Source organism: Anomaloglossus baeobatrachus, chromosome 12 (genome assembly GCF_048569485.1).
Source record: "Anomaloglossus baeobatrachus isolate aAnoBae1 chromosome 12, aAnoBae1.hap1, whole genome shotgun sequence".
Taxonomy (NCBI): Eukaryota; Metazoa; Chordata; class Amphibia; order Anura; family Aromobatidae; genus Anomaloglossus; species Anomaloglossus baeobatrachus.
The window spans coordinates 52,292,450-52,308,527 of NC_134364.1; the positions used below are offsets into that span (position 1 = coordinate 52,292,450).

The 16,078-nt window shown below is 47.4% G+C and overlaps 1 protein-coding gene and 1 long non-coding RNA gene across 2 annotated transcripts in view; one reads left to right on the forward strand and one right to left on the reverse strand.

The window, feature by feature from the left end:
* The window catches only part of LOC142257911 (uncharacterized), a 104,917-nt gene extending 89,948 nt beyond the window's left edge, over positions 1-14,969 (reverse strand). The window contains exon 1 of the long non-coding RNA XR_012727677.1: positions 14,864-14,969. This is a non-coding gene — a long non-coding RNA (uncharacterized LOC142257911). The remainder of the gene's footprint in view (positions 1-14,863) is intronic.
* The window catches only part of TYRO3 (TYRO3 protein tyrosine kinase), a 277,637-nt gene that overhangs the window by 2,199 nt on the left and 259,360 nt on the right, over positions 1-16,078 (forward strand). The window lies entirely within an intron of this gene.

A 16,078-nucleotide genomic window follows, 5' to 3' on the forward strand; every position in this document is an offset into this window, starting at 1 on the left:
TAAACACAAATGAACTAGATATTTGGATCAGTGGGCTAGTGACTAAACTCCAAGCCTGCCCAGAAGGGTCGATTGTAGAGGTTGTGGCTTTGAATGGTTTACATGTCTACCACGGTGCCCACTGTCGGGCACGTTCACGTAGGAGAGTTGTGCCCAACAGTGGCCACAGTCACAATAGATAGCAAGGCATCTGTCCACCATAACGACCCAATGTGTAAAAAAAAAAAAAAAAAAATGCCCCACATGGTATATTTAAATTTGCAATGGCTATCTGTGTATGAAATTGCAGTCTGTTGCACTTTCCTAGAGTAACGCCCTGTGCGCACACTGCGTCTTGTACCTGCTTTTTTTTTTTTTTGCGTTTTTGCTGCAGAAATTTCTTGAGAAAATGGTTGTAACCTTTCTGCAGACATTGCCCAGCAAAACCTATGGAAAAAAATAGCTGTGCGCACACTGCGTTATTTTCTCAAGAATATTCTTTCGGCAGAATTTCTTGAGAAAAAGAATGTGCATGTCTATTCTCTTCCGCAGGTGCCTGCGCTTATGCCATAGATAATGGTAAAAAAAACGCAGGGACCAACCCGCGGAAAAAACGCACCAAAAACACAGAAATGCTGGAAAAATGCATGCATTTTTCAGTGCGTTATTGGTGCGTTTTTTGAACGCAAGTGCGCTAATCTTCTAGACTCAAGAAATTTCTTCTCTTCTAGTGCTCACAGGGCCTAAGGCTGTGGGCGTTCGCTGAGTATTTGCTTGCAGAAATTTCAGCACCAAATCTGCATCTCCTGGCATAAAAAAATTGCATTTTGCCACATTTTTTATGCTATTTTTCCATCCCTTTTTTGTTATGCATTTGGGATGATAAATCCATGGCAAAAAAGCTGCAAGAATTGCTGGTTTATTTTCTGCACCAAATCTGCGAGGAGAAAATAAGCAACGTGTGCATAAAACTTCAGAATTCTCATTGACTTTGCTGGCATAAGGATAGGTATTTGTGACAACTGTACCCAAAAAAACGGATTTAAAAAACGCATAAAAAATGCACTGTGTGCACATAGCCTAAAACAGAGGCCAAAAGACACATTTCACCTCCATCTGGTCAATGAGGGCTTATGGGAACATTACAGTAAATGTCAGAAAAAACTCACAAAATAATCTTAAGGCTAAATCAACAGACGCAGTGAATATTTAACCTTACAGTGGAGCAGCCTATAATATCTTCAAAGGTAACCTGTCATCAGGATTCACCCATAAAACTTATTAGGAGCGCAGAATAGTGGCTCAGTTTTTAGCACTGTAGATTGGTTAGCACGGTGGCTCAGTGGTTAGCACTGTCTCTTTGCAGCGCTGGGGTCCTGGGTTCAAATCCGACCATGGGTGATATGTGCAAGGAATTTCTATGTTCTCCCTGTTTTAAATGGGTTTCCTCCCACACTCCAGAGACATTCTGATAAGTATTGTAGATATGTGAGCCCCAATGGGACAGTGGTGATGCCTTATTGGCAAGTAAAATAAATACATTTATCCTAATTCCCTCTTAAATGTTGCCTGTATTTGTCCAAAAAGCCAAATGCAAGTTAAGTATTTGTTTCCCTGTTCTCTGAGTTTGAAGACCAAGGGTCAGGGTTAATACAGGCATAGACAGGGGTGCAATAATCACTGTTGCAGGGATCGCGACCAGGGGTGCAGGGGGCCCGCCAGCCCAATCCCCCGCTTTAGCGGGATGTGTTTCCGAGGCTGCACATCCAGCTGAAATGCATTGTGGCGCAGACACCCTTTGGGTCCCTATACTGCAATACACGCTGCCAGCAAAACAGAAGCCGGCAGCTTTCATCTTTGTCCCAGTGACTGAGGGTGGCGCATGGAAATGTAGTCATGTGTTGTAATAGCACCAACACCTATGAAAACTGCCGGCCACTGTACTCTGGCTACACAGTGGGACGCTGCGTGATATGGGAGACAGGAACGGTGCATACAATGTTGTTGTTTTTGCATTAGACTAAACGGGGACATATTTACCAGGATAGGGACATATATACCAGGAGGGGGACATTATATACAAGGAGGGGCCCAGCAGGGAGACAGTATACACCAGGAGGAGGGACAGTAGATACCTGGAGGAGGACAGTATATACCAGAACGGGCCCAGCAGGGGAACAGTAGATACCAGGAGGGGCCCAGCAGGGGGCCAGTAGATACCAGGAGAGGGACAGTATATACCAGGAGGGGCCTAGGACAGGGACAGTATATACCAGGAGGGGCTCAGCAGGGGGACAATAGATACAAGAGGGACAGTATATACACCAGGAGGGGCCCAGGATGGGGACATTTTTACCAGGATATGGTTATATATACACACCAGGATGTGACCTAGAATGAGGGACATATTTACAAGGAAGGTGCCCAGAATGGGGGGCATTGGAACAGGGTGGGGGTATTACTACATTATGGGGGGCAACTCATATGTCTTTATAGGAGTTACAATGCTAAATGTATACATACATATACATACATCTAACCAAGATAAGGGAGGGCCCAGGTCCAAATTTTGCACCAGGCCCATCAAACTCCAGTTATGCCACTGGGCATAGAAGACTGATGAAGTACTCCTTAAGCCTGCTTTACACGTTACAATTTTTCATACAATATCGTATGCGATTTGCAACGCCCCCATCGTATGTGTGGCACGTTCAATTTGTTGAACGTGCCGCACAAACGATTAACCCCCGTCACACGTACTTACCTTCCATACGACCTCGCTGTGGGTGGCGAACGTCCCCTTCCTGGAGTGGGAGGGACGTTCAGCGTCACATCGACGTCACGCGGCAGCCGGCCAATAGAAGCGGAGGGGCGGAGCTGAGTGGGACGTAAACATCCCGCCCACCTCCTTCCTTCCATATTGTGGGCCGGGAGCCGCAGGACGCTGGTAAGATCTGTTCATCGTTCCTGGGGTGTCACACACTGCAATGTGTGCTAAGCCGGGTATGAGGAACAACCTGACGTGCAATTCTAGAGAAAGGTACGATGTGTATGCGATGAACGTTTTACCGTTCAATCGCACGTACCTGTCACACACTGCAATGTAACTTACGATGCCGGATGTGCGTCACTTACGATGTGACCCCGCCGACACATTGGAAGATACATTGCAGCGTGTAAAGCAGGCTTTATACCATCTAGCAGTAAATCCTGATGACAAGTCCACTTTAAGTGTGCCGCCCCCGTGGAAGCAGCCAAGCTGCTCGGATCCGGGTTCACTGTGGCTCGAGGGTCTCCGGACCCGGGGGTCGTGTGGCAACTCAAATGAAAGGGGGTATTTACAGGGGAGTTGATGTATAGTTCGTGATACCACCCGTGGTGTTTGGTAATTTGGGGAGTACCACCGCTGCCGTTGGGAGTACCCGGGGTGATGAAGTGGGGCAGCAAGGTGTTGTAGCCCTCCACGGGTAGGGGGGATGCCCCAGGACTTGGTGTGGGGTGCAGGAGGTCACTCTGGTACTCACTCAGTCAATAAGCGGACGCTGACAACCGGGTAAACCAAGTCTCTGGGTATTGCTGCTGCTGAGGGGAGCTCGTCCGGGTCCCGTCCCCTATAGTGTTGCCTGTTGATCCGTGACCTGCCTCCTTGCAATAAGTTTAACTTCAAGGTGGTGGCCCAGTATTATGCAACTTGCCAGGCCCCGCTCCCCACTATAGCTAAGTGTGGGAGCTTGCTTTCAGGGCTCACGCTTGGGATTTTCTGGACTGTTTTGAATTGGAAAGTCATATTCCCCTCGTTGCATTAATGCCCCGATTCTGGAGCGGGTGGGAACAAATCATGAAAGGCTTTGTTCTCTTAAAGTAAATTCTTGGGTTGCCTGAAGCTACTCACTGACCTAGGGTCCGTGTACCCCGTCGTACCTTCGGTCCCCGGACCGGTGATAGTGCTAGGCTGACGGCTGTCCTCCTCAACAGGTCCAGGAACCTTGCCACAATCCCCTGCGACCGTGGGTCCGACTCCTCTAGGCCCAGACCATCGTCTGCAACCTAGACGGCTTCTCTAGGAGCTACCGCTCCCGACCTCCTTTAAGCTCCTCACAGCTCGAGGGCTACTTCCTGACTGACTAATGACTCACTCTCTACACGCCTCCCCTCCCTGACCCCCAGGTGGGCGACTCTATTCCACTCAAGCCGTCCACTGGTGGGTGTGGTGCAGGGTGTATCTAGGATTTGGTTTGCTGTTGGAGGAAACGCTTAGTTAGGGATCCAGAACCAAGAGGGATGCGGAATACTGCACGGAAGGGCAGCTTGTGCAGTACCCTGTGACGACCTGATAGTCCAGGGGCGTCACATAAGCGCTTGTCTGAACATTTCATAAACTAAGTAAGAACCTGGAGGTTACCTATCTTTTTAGAGGTTAATTTCAATCTTTCCTGTCTGTTTTTGTTTCTTTTTTTCGGTTATGTAACGTAGCCTTTATTTTCTAGTATTTGGTTCCTGGTAAGTTGGTCCTATAAGGTCATTTACAAATCAGTAATTTATTTTTAAGGCATGTCATTCGACAGTTATAATGTGGGTATATTTTAATATCTGTAGTATTTCCACAAGTCCTGGCCTGATTGTGAGCCCACCAACCCAGAATAAAAACATTGTGGTGCCAATCATACTCATGCTTCAGATCAAAAACCTCCACTCGGGTGAAGAATAGTAGCCTTAGGATAGATACCAAAATGTGACTGCATTAAGGCCTACTGAATGAGGACGAAACAGATGAAGTGCAAATCTTCCATTATAATTTTTCTATGTCTTCTTCTATCCTGGATTTGCCGTACAAATTCTGATGCAAAATGCTGACACCCCCCATCCCCCCCCACCTTAAATGGCATGCAAACATGGCCGCCTAGGGTAAGGTTCACACAGGGCAGATATTTGCAGACACTATTCCCTACCTCTCATTCATCATTGGTAAAATACAAGAGGGGAGGTGTGTATCACTTAGATTATTATCCTAAGTGATGCGAACCCAGGTATATTCTTCAGTATGGTAGGTACTGAAAGTGTTAATGTAACGCCTGCCTGCAACCACAGTCAGACTGGCTGTCACGGACAGGCTAGAGGAGAGCCACTCACAAAGCAGGACCTCAAGAACCCCGAAACCCTTTAACCCCTATACAGGGATTTGGAATTACTGCAGGGCCCCAGAGATCACTTCCTGTGGAAGGCTGCAGTCCAGAGGAGAGTAGTAGTTAGGCAGGGTCAAACCGGGAAATGGAGAACAGGGACAAAATCGGCAGAAGAGTGTAGTCGGGAAACCAGGCAGAGGTCAAATCTGGATCTGGCAGCGAGGTACAAAAACGGCAGGCAGGAGGGTAGTCGGAGAAGAGGCAGAGGTCAAAACACAGGGATCACTATTCAGAACAAAGCTGGAACCAGGAAGCAGGAATACAAAACTATCTCTGGCAATGACCAGCAGACAGGAGGGGGAATTAGAAGGGTGTGGTGTCTTCCCATTAGCTGTAGCTGCATGGTGGTAACTTCAGCTGGAAGACACACACCACCTACAGTCAGCCAGTGGTACTGCAGGTCCCAGGGAAACTCAGCTTAGTGGATGAGCAGAGCCTGCGCCCACCAGAGCCACTGGCATCAACCCCTCTCCTATTACCAACACAGCCCACGGCGGGAACACGGCGTCACCTGGTGATTGAAGCAGAAGTCGCAGGAGCGGACCCTGGTGGGGACGTGACAGTTAGGCTATGTGCGCACGTTGCGTAAAAACATGCAGTTACGCTGCGCTTTGTAGCGCAGCGTAACTGCATGCGTCCTGCGTCCCCTGCACAGTCTATGGAGATTGTGCAGGGGCCGTGCGCACGTGGCGTCTAAGAGCGCAGCGCTTCGGCTACTGCCGAAGCGCTGCGCAAAAAGAAGTGACATGTCACTTCTTTCCTGCGCTTTGCCGGCAGCTCCTGCTCTGTCTATGGCAGGAGCTGCAGGCAGAGCGCATGGAATCGGCGCTCACTACAGACATTTCTGCAGCGATCTAAAGCGCACATGTGATCTTCAGATCGCTGCAGAAATATCTGCAGGGCTAGTACGCAACGTGCGCACATAGCCTTAAACGTCTACTAACAGGACTAGGTTTTTGTGAACAGCTGAAGAGATGGGACGGCTGTTAATGTTCATCATATCTCCACCTCTGGGTTTGGAGATATGGTGAAGGCCTCTGGAATCACTTGTTGTTCTGTGTATGGAGGTAGCAGACCTCCAGAGCTGGGCTTATGTTTTAAAGAGTGTGAAACCCGCAACCATATAGACTGCTGTTTTGTTTTTTTTTTTTTTTTTTGTTTTTTTTTTATTTTGTGAGGCTGCTTTTTGAAGGTGAATTTCAACAAAAGGCAATCCTCTGTCTACCTCATACTGCAACTGATTGAGCAAATAGTTACACCCTATAATCGTAAAGGGGTATTGCAAGAAAGGCAGTTATTACCTATCCATAGGTTAGGAGATTACTTTCAAAACACTGGGACCCCACCGATCTTGAGAACTGGGGTTCTCAATGAAGCATTTGCACTGTCGTTCCATTCATTCCTAATGGGATCGCAGGTCATGGCGGTGCGCTGGACTCCCAGTAATCAGGACGTTATCCCTTATCCCATGCTTAGGGGAAAACCTCCAAAGGTGAGAATACCTCTTCTAAGGCTATCTTAGCTCATCACAACCTGAGGAATGTGACGTGTTTGCTAAAACTTTTATCAGATCAGCTGATGGGTCACTGACACCGGCAATGACCTGGATTATGCATGCCCTTATGTATAGCTGTACCAGTACATAAAAAAAACATTGACTGAGGCCAGAGCCACACGAGGGCCTACTGCGATCCTCGCATGACACTCAGCTCATGCTGTCAGTACAGCTGGAGCCGAGTGTCATGCTAGTGTCACTGTGACTGAGGTCTGATCATGCAATCGGACCTCAGCTGCGGGGGACGGGCCGACACTGAGGACGGGAGGAAGGGATTTATCTCCCTCTCTCCTCCGTTGCCGGCTGTCGCCGTTCTCGCTGTGCACTCGCAGTGCACCAATATACGAGTGCAGTGCGTTTTTTTTTTTTTGTTTTGTTTTTTTTCCCTCACCCCATATACTTGAATGGGTGCGAGAGAAACAAGGATCGCATTGCACCTGCAGCATGCTGCGACTGTTTTCTCAGTCCGATAAGGGCTGAGAAAATAATCGCTCATGGGAGCTGACACACAGGCTAATATTGGTCCGAGTGGAATGTGATAAAACATCCGATTTTCATAAGGAGTTTCCTTACTTTATTCCAAATTTATTATATTAGTAGTACTTTACGCAAACTATATTGAAAAATTTGGAGCCATTTGCTAGACATATTGGGCACCTATTTCTTCCTCATGGCTGCAATTTGTGTTTTTTGACACATATACTGTGTGTGTGTGTGTGTGTGTGTGTGTGTGTGTGTATATGTGTGTGTGTATATATATATATATATATATATATATATATATATATATATATATATATATATATATATATATATATAATATATATCTCTATCTCTCACTAAACATACAAAAAAAAAAAGAGTGAGATTATATATTTTATTTTTTTGTATGTTTAGTGAGAATATAATCTCATTCTTTTTTTTTTTTTGTATGTTTAGTGCATTTTATGGCTCCGCCAACCCCATTTTTTTTTAACATTTTTAAAAGACGTAATAAAAATTGATACCCTTTATTATGTACATTTTTGCAACAGACTTGGCACCGTTCCACCTAGTGTGTCCTAAAACGGCACGATACATAGCAGGCGCTTATTGCTATGCAACCAGACTACAAGTCTTACAAGAAGAAATGGCTGAATCGAAACACAGGATACTTAAAAATAAAATTTGCTCTGACCACATGGGACTGCGTTTCAGGTCTGAGAGATACAATTTGTGTTTACAAACAAACCTTTCTTTTGGAACCCTAAAAAAGAGCAAACGTTTTTGATTGATTTTTTTTTTTTTTTTTCCTTTAATAAAAGGCATATTAAATTAATACTTAGGGCATTTGTAGGTGACTGGCTCTTTTTTTTTTTTTTTTGTACAGATAAGAGGCATTGGTGTTTTGCCCAGCAAGGTCTCGGTGTCGCATTGTGACAGCGAATGGTTACGTAGCTGCTGGCTAATGATAGCAATATGATAAAATATTAAATATCTCTCTCCTTGGTTAATGCTATGAGTCATACTCATGCTGCGCCTCTGTTGTCAATACTGTATAAAAAATGCTCAGCTTCCGAGGTGAGTGATTTGGGCAGTTGGGAGAGGAATAAAACTGGATTCTGACCTTTCCACCTTGTGTCTGATCAATCACGTCCGGAGCTGCCCTTTCTAGCATAAGTTACCTTGAGGTCTGACCATGAAAATGATTAATTTCTATGCAAACCTGGCAGCAATAGATCTGTGATTTAGATCCAAAGTATTAATTTTATTTTTTTTGGTGCATATTCTAGAACAATGTAGCGATACTGTACAACTTACGAGTCCCCAAACTGTATTCAATGGACGCAGAATTGCCTCTGTCACGCTAAGTACGGGGAAGCACCAAGCGAGCGGTAAAGGGGAAAATGAAGGGAAACCTGTGTCTACAGAAGGGGGAGATGGTGACCCCTAACCAAACCTACTGCTGGTCCCTGGGGTCCCTCACCAACATAGATAGGTTCCGTACCTATGCACCGAGCCGGATACCTGACCCTAGGTATCCCTAGTGCTGGACCCTAAATATGGAACGATGTAATTAGCTTTTCGTCAACCCCCCTAAACACTATAGAAGATGCAAGGAGGGCACACGGGGGGGGAATGTATGAATTAATTATCCACAGATGACACAAGGTTTTTAGTGACGATACCACAGAAGCGTACAAGCCACCTGCTTGCAACCAAGTCTTGAATGAACTGAATAATATAACCAGCACCAGTCCAATGACAGAAGGAAGGAGTATTTAAGCACCAAGAGAATGCTGATGATCAGCAGCTGGGTGGAAGAGGAGCTCCTGCTGGATCAAAAAGGGGAGAGATGAATCCAGCAGGAAAGCTACCTATACCAATGAATACTGACAGCAGGAACAATGGAACATCAGGGAGCATTCTGCACAGCCAGACTCTGTGACCTTCTATGGCCAGAAACCACATGACTGTGTCACATGTGACACACTCGTGACACTCTTCATCTAAGATGATGTTTCTGATGAGAGAAACCCTGAACCTTTGTTCCTCGTGTAGTTTAGGGTCGGATATATCATTGGTCCAAGAGATAAGGGGGCCACGTTCACCTGTAAATCATGTAGAATTGTGCATTATAATGATGGTAATGGGCACATATATTGTTCTTGCACATGGCCTGGCCTCTTCCGTATCCTTAGTATTGATTGCACCACACAGGGCTAAATAGCAGAGATCAGAGCTCTCTCTGATCTCTGCTGCTAGTGGGAGTTCGGCTATGATTGGCAAACACACTCTCTTTTATTCACATGGGCAATATCTGTCCACCCACTAGTGGACAGTCACAAAAGGGCCCCTGTGCAAGAACGGTATATGGGCCCTTTGTAGTCCAATAGCGCTGCATAATGTACAATTCTATCTGATCTGGATGTGCCCCCCCCGACCTACTGGGCCCCTGGTTGCACCAATGATATGTCCGACCCTGTGCCTACCAATCCGAGTGACGTAATCGCACATCACTGGGCACTAATGGGCATGCCATGTAGCATACAAATCTGCATAAAGTCCCCTCCCCACACTATCTGACCTGTGTCTTTGGCATTTTTTCAGTTTTTTTACAGCATGCCAGAACTAAAGTAACGTTCCTGCCCAAATGTTTCACCTTATGTGGCGCAGTGTATAACATTAGACTGAATTGAATGGTAATATTATACTGTTTAAAAAATAAACATGATCTTGTAAAGGTAATTGTCACACAGATTTTTACAAACTTCGCCGACTATCATGGTGGCATCGGGTTCTGTTCAGATTACAGATTATGACACCCTGCCTGATCACTTCTCTGGTGTCTGTGATCAATGCAGGCAGACTCGGGCATCAACCTGCAAAGTGGTAATTCATAGGCAGGCTAGCAAGTGTTAATCTCTACTGGTCTGCTTATTAGTCTCCTTTGATCATATGTTGTTGGGAAGCCAATCACCTATGCTCCCCTCCTATCTATGCTGGCTAGATCCTTCCACCTTTGCCAGCTATAGTTTATTTTAACTGGTCAGGTGAGGTGTTGTAATCCAGACTATTTGATGGTTGTTATACTGTTGTTTTGTGCGATTGTGGAGTTAACCCTTATTTCCTTTTTGTTGCTACCGTCCTGCTCTTGCTTTTAATCCTGAGTCTCTCATTATCTATTCCTGTGTGTGTGTGTGTGTGTGTGCGCGCGCGCAGTGTGTCAGAGTTTTGGTTTTCCTTTGTCTGTCTTTATCTGTTTTCCATTACACGCCTGCCTCATCCTTCCCTGGTGGGAGGGGGGATAACAGAGTAGTACTGGTCAGAAGCATAGCCAGGAACAAGTGTGTCGCCCTGGACAAGCCAGGGGCCACAGAGAACAACACCACAACACACCCCATACTCCCTGCAGGCACATCAAGGTCAGACAAAACCCTTGTTGCCCTCCTCCAGGGGCTGATGTCAACACCAGGGGGTGGAGCCAGGCGGTTGGTCTCCACCCACCGAGGAGTTCACAGTCCTGGAGGCGGGAAAACCAGGCAGTTTAGCTCAGGCAGAGCGTGAGTGCGGAGCAGATAGAGTTTGGAAGGGAAAGAGAGCAGTTGGAGTAGTGGAAGTATAAGGAGAAAAGTGACAGAAAAAGAGCCTGAAGTTGGTCCGGGTGTGTGGCCCGGGCAAGACAGCAAGGTTGGCAGACGGTGGTGACCGTCTGCAGGAGTGGCCTATTGGAGTCTACCGTAAGGACCGCGGACGGGTGGTGGCCCGGCGGTACCGGACCGCTACACAAAGAGAAGCCAGCACCAGTGGCAGGGGCCTTTCGGACCCCGGCAAGGCTTGGAATCGCCGTGAATTTGCTAAATCCGTCAGTGAAGGGGACCTCCTGGGTTTCCAAACAACTAAGTCCCGATTGAAGGCAACAGTCCAACCAGTGAGAGGGACACCGCCATCGCCAAGGCACCAGTTCCTCAGGGCCAGCGCCTGCGGGCAAAACGGGGCTCCTCCGGCCCATATCCAAGTCGGGGAGCGGGTTACCGGTGGGAACCCATCGATACCAACAACCATACCTAGGTGCAGGGAAGAGACAGTCACCGCTAACTTGCAGGGAACAACAACACCGCAGCCGTCCGAGGGACCCGTCCAACCAGCCGCTTGTTTTACCGTGAACTGTGTCATCATCATTGGGCTGAGTGAGTACCTCCGTGCCGTGCGGCACAGCGCTGCCCCTGCGACCCTGCACCTAATCAGGCCCCGCAACCCGCCTGCCATTCACCCCTACCCCATCACCGGGCCCCGGGACAACCAAACCCCCTACCCACGGAGGGGAGAATAACAACCAAAGCTGCTCCCTGTCACCATCCCCGGGATCCCCATCCAGAGCAGCGGTGGTGTCACCACAAATCACCACAACCGTGGGTGGCGTCACGGACAATATCCCCAAAGCCAAACCACCCCCTTTTCACTCACGGGCGAGGAGCGCCGCTCGAGACCCCGGGATCCGGCCCACCGCTCGAGCCACCACTGAGCAGCAGCAGCGGCCGGACCCGAGCAGGGGGTGAGCGCAGCGTTGCCATCCTCCTCCCCGCCCGCGACACAAGGCTTGGGCATCTCCACCATCAGGAGTGACCCTGAGGTTAGGGAAAGGCTTGGGACTCCTAGTGTGAGGGATAGCATAGGAGTCCCTAACAGTCACCTAACAGACTAATGAACCATATAAGAAGACAAAATTGTATCTGGGCTTTCACACAATTTGTGAATTGTCTGCTAATGATTTTTATCACAATTTATGGAGCTGTGACCTCATTTTCATTAATGCCTTTTGGAACTTAATAAAAAAAGAATAATGATGATCAATTTGCTGGATTTATTTCATTTTACAAGTTTCTTCTCCTCACACTGTGAGGTCCGTGTGGTGTATCCTAAAGTGGGTGAGACGATGTTTCTAATGCTGTTCCCACCCACAACAAATTTAAGCGGCTCTTTGTACACATACTAATCTCATATATCTAGGAACTGTCCCGATTTATCACGCTATACAACTAGACGCTTTTTGAATGGGCAGATTTATTTAATAAACATAGTTCTGCGTCATTAGTATTCTGCCAGCACTATTGGTACTGTATCTTGCTTTCCAGCATGAATTTCTCCTGCCTTTTGTCCACAGGTTTGCCTTTCCTAAACTAAACTCCTACATCTCTATTATAGCTGTATATAGCTTGACTGAAGAGCAGGAGCAAAGAGGCATAGACACAGGCTCAGGCTGACCCACAGGCAGGGGTGTAACTACAATAGGTGAAGGGTAGCAATTGCACAGGGCCCTAGATCCTAAGGGACCCAAAATGTCCCCTTGGCCCATATGATAAGACCAATACTGCCCACAGTGGAATCCCCCATTTGGCCCCCATGCTCACATATGCGCATAAATAATCGCTCCCATTCTCATTCAAAAAAGTTGGACAGTGAAATCTGTTTGGTATTCCATGTCATACGAGTGTATTGTGGGTTTTTTGTTTTTGTTATTTTTGGGTTTTTTTTTTTTCACCTAGCATCCTTAAGCAATGCATTTTTATTCTCAGCAGCTATTCACACTCATTTACAGGACCATTTACTATGGTACAGAATGGAAACTTGTGTAAAAATCGTATGGCATACAGCTGATCCATGCGATGGCTGTGTGTGTGTGTGTGTGTGTGTGTGTGTGTGTGTGTGTATGTATGTATATGTATATATATAATATATATATATATATATATAATTTATTTAATTATTATTATTAATAATAATATTATTATTATTATTATTATTATTATTATTATTATTATTATTATTATTATTTATTATTATTATTTATTTTTTTGTATTAATTGCACTCCGGCATATTTATATCCAGATGTGAGCGGTACTTGGCACAATACATTCAATCCTATGTACGGATAAATGCAAAATCTCATCATTCTTTTAACAAACTATTCAGTTTATTCTTATAGAAACTTGTGAAAGAGGGTAATATATTTGCATGTAGCTGAACAATGGGCTCCCAGAGTGGGGGCGTAAGTATAACATAGGTGCAGGGCTTGCTATTGCACCCGAGCCCTGGAGTCTTGCAATAATTGAGGGCTCTTTTGGAAATTTTGCATTGAGGCCTATGAGTTTCAGGTTACGCCAGTGCAAGAGTCGATCTTACTGGTGGACCTTTGGCATTCCAGTCCCCCCTTTGCATATGTGGTGCCCTGGACTAGCCAGGTAGCCACAGACAAAACACAAACACACCCCCACCCCCCAGACAGTTACATTAATCAGATAAAAACCCTTGTTGCCTCCCTCCAGGGCCTGATGTCCACACCAGGTGGGGCGGAGCCAGGCGGTTGGCTCCACCCACCGAGGAGTTCACAGGCCTGGAGGCGGGAAAAGGAGCAGATTTGTTCAGGAGGTGAAAGTGAGAGGTCACGAACTGCGAGTACCTGGGTCGGAGCCCAGGCACTGATAGCAAGGGTGGCAGGAGTTGGTGGAACTCCGCGGAGCCGTAAGGACCGGGGCTGGGCGGTGACCCACCGGTACCGGACCGGGGAACGGAGTGAAGCTAAGCACACAGGCAGGGCCATCGGACCTCGACCAGGCTTGGAGCCGACGTCAACAGTCAAATCCGAATGTGACAGGAACCCCCGGGGTTCCCTAGCAACCAAGTCCCGATTGAAGGCAACCGCTCACACCGTGAGGATATACAGCCACCGCCACCGGCTAAAAATCCACGGGCCAGCGCCTGCGGGCAAAACTGGCTCCTCCGGTATCTCTACACCTGGGAGCGGACTACCGTTGGGAAGCTATTGGAGTCAACACAGTACACAAAGGTGCAGGGAAAGACAGCCACCATCAGCCGTCCGGGGAGAGCACAACAACAACACTGCAGCCGGCTGCGGGACCCGTCCATCCAGCCGTTTAGTTTAGCGGAGACTTTGTGCATCTATTGCTGAGTGAGTACACCCGTGCCATCTGGCACCGCGCCGCGCTGCCCCTGCAACCCTGCACCTCACCAACCCTGCCTCCCCGTCACACCACCGGGCCCCGGGACCACCAACCCCTACCCACGGAGGGGGAAAACAACATCCCAGCTGCTCCCTACCATCGCTCCTGGGATCCCCCGTCACCAGCAGCGGTGGTGCCCATCTTCACCACAACCCGTGGGTGGCGTCACGGACTAAATCCCCAAACAAACCACCCCCTTCTCACTCATGGGCGAGGAGCGCCGCTCGAGTCCCCGGATCCGGCCCACCGCTCGAGCCACCGAGCAGCAGCAGCGCCGGACCCGAGCGTTAGCGAGCGCAGCGCCCCGCCGCCCGCGACACATACAGCCACCATTTCCAGGAATCTATTTCTCAGCCTTTTTGCTTCTACAAACTGGTTATTCTTGAAAGTGGACAGAACGGAGGCCTGTGTTTGGAGAGGGAGGTTTTTGGGACTGAAAACATCAGAATTGATACAGTGACATGCAGATTGTCCATTTAGCCCACTATTTAATCCACTATCAAGAGGGATAGAGTAGGCTGAAAGTATAGTGACCAATTAAAGTTAGCTTCTAACGATGTACACCCATTACCAATAGGAAAGAAATGCTGTATAAAAGCTCTGTGCATGCTGTAATTTGTCATCATCAGACCCGCCGCGTCACCTGGCAATCCTTGAGCAGTGTTCTTGTTCAGCCGCGTGGTTCTGACACTTGTTCCATTTTGTTATTCCTCTTCTGACATGCCTGGGGCCATTGATGCATAGTAGCGAGGGTCTACAATCACAAGGGGGAAATTCAAAGTAATTACAATGGGTGAATGACGCTGGCACAGAATAGATTTTGAGAGAGTCTAGAATGTACTGAGTGATGAAAACCAATAGATCATTCCGGCCCCTTTGGACGTTGTCTTTCCTTTCATTTATTATGCGTGCTTATATTGCGCCATCATATTCTGCAGCGCAGCGTTAGACTTCATCACTTTCCCCATTGGGGCTCACAATCTAAGTTCCCTTTTCTAAGTCTTCTACCCAGCTCTGATAGTAATTTCATGCAGTAAATAATGTCCCTACTTTGTGATTTGAGCCCTCTGATGTCGGATTATATTGTGTATGTTCTTGGTGTTTCTCTGGTTTCCTCCCACACTCCAAAGACATCACAATAGAAAGCTTAATTTGTGAGCCCCAATGGGGACAGAGATGATGATGATGCCATCTGTAGAATTCATGACGTTATACAAGAATGTAAAATAAATAATTACATGGAATTTGTCAGGACGATTTTTACTATTGACACTAGTGTTATGGCTGATTAGTTCCTGCGACAATAAAAATTCTACCTATCTTAGGGCACTAGCGGACACAGACAAAAAAAGGCTCCTGTGCGAGAACATTATATGGGCCCTTTACAGTCCAATAGCTCATACCAATGAACAATACCACCTATTTTGGATGTGTAAATGGGTCCTGTTACCTCTTGGGCCCCTTGGTTGCACTAATAGTATGTCCACCCTTGTCTTAGGGCATGTAGACACATTCAGGACATGCTGCATCCTGTACGCGGTGTGTCTTATACAGTATAGGTGCCATGAGTGTTTTCCATAGGAGACCACAGCTGCCCATGCCAACGATCAGGGTTTGGGCCACTGCGGACTTTCGCTGTACTGTCATCCCCTGCTATATCGTGGTTCACTTATTGCGGATTCACTGTATCGCGGGTACTGGGGGAGTGGCAGCGGTGGTGGAGTGGGGTCACAGGAGGCAGGGGCGGTGGTGGAGCAGAGTGATGCGGTGGGCAGGTGTCCCAGATGCTCGCTGCAGGCGCTAGCCAAAACATCCAGAAACTGTTGGCGATGTGGGCTTCAACGAAATGGCGCCCATA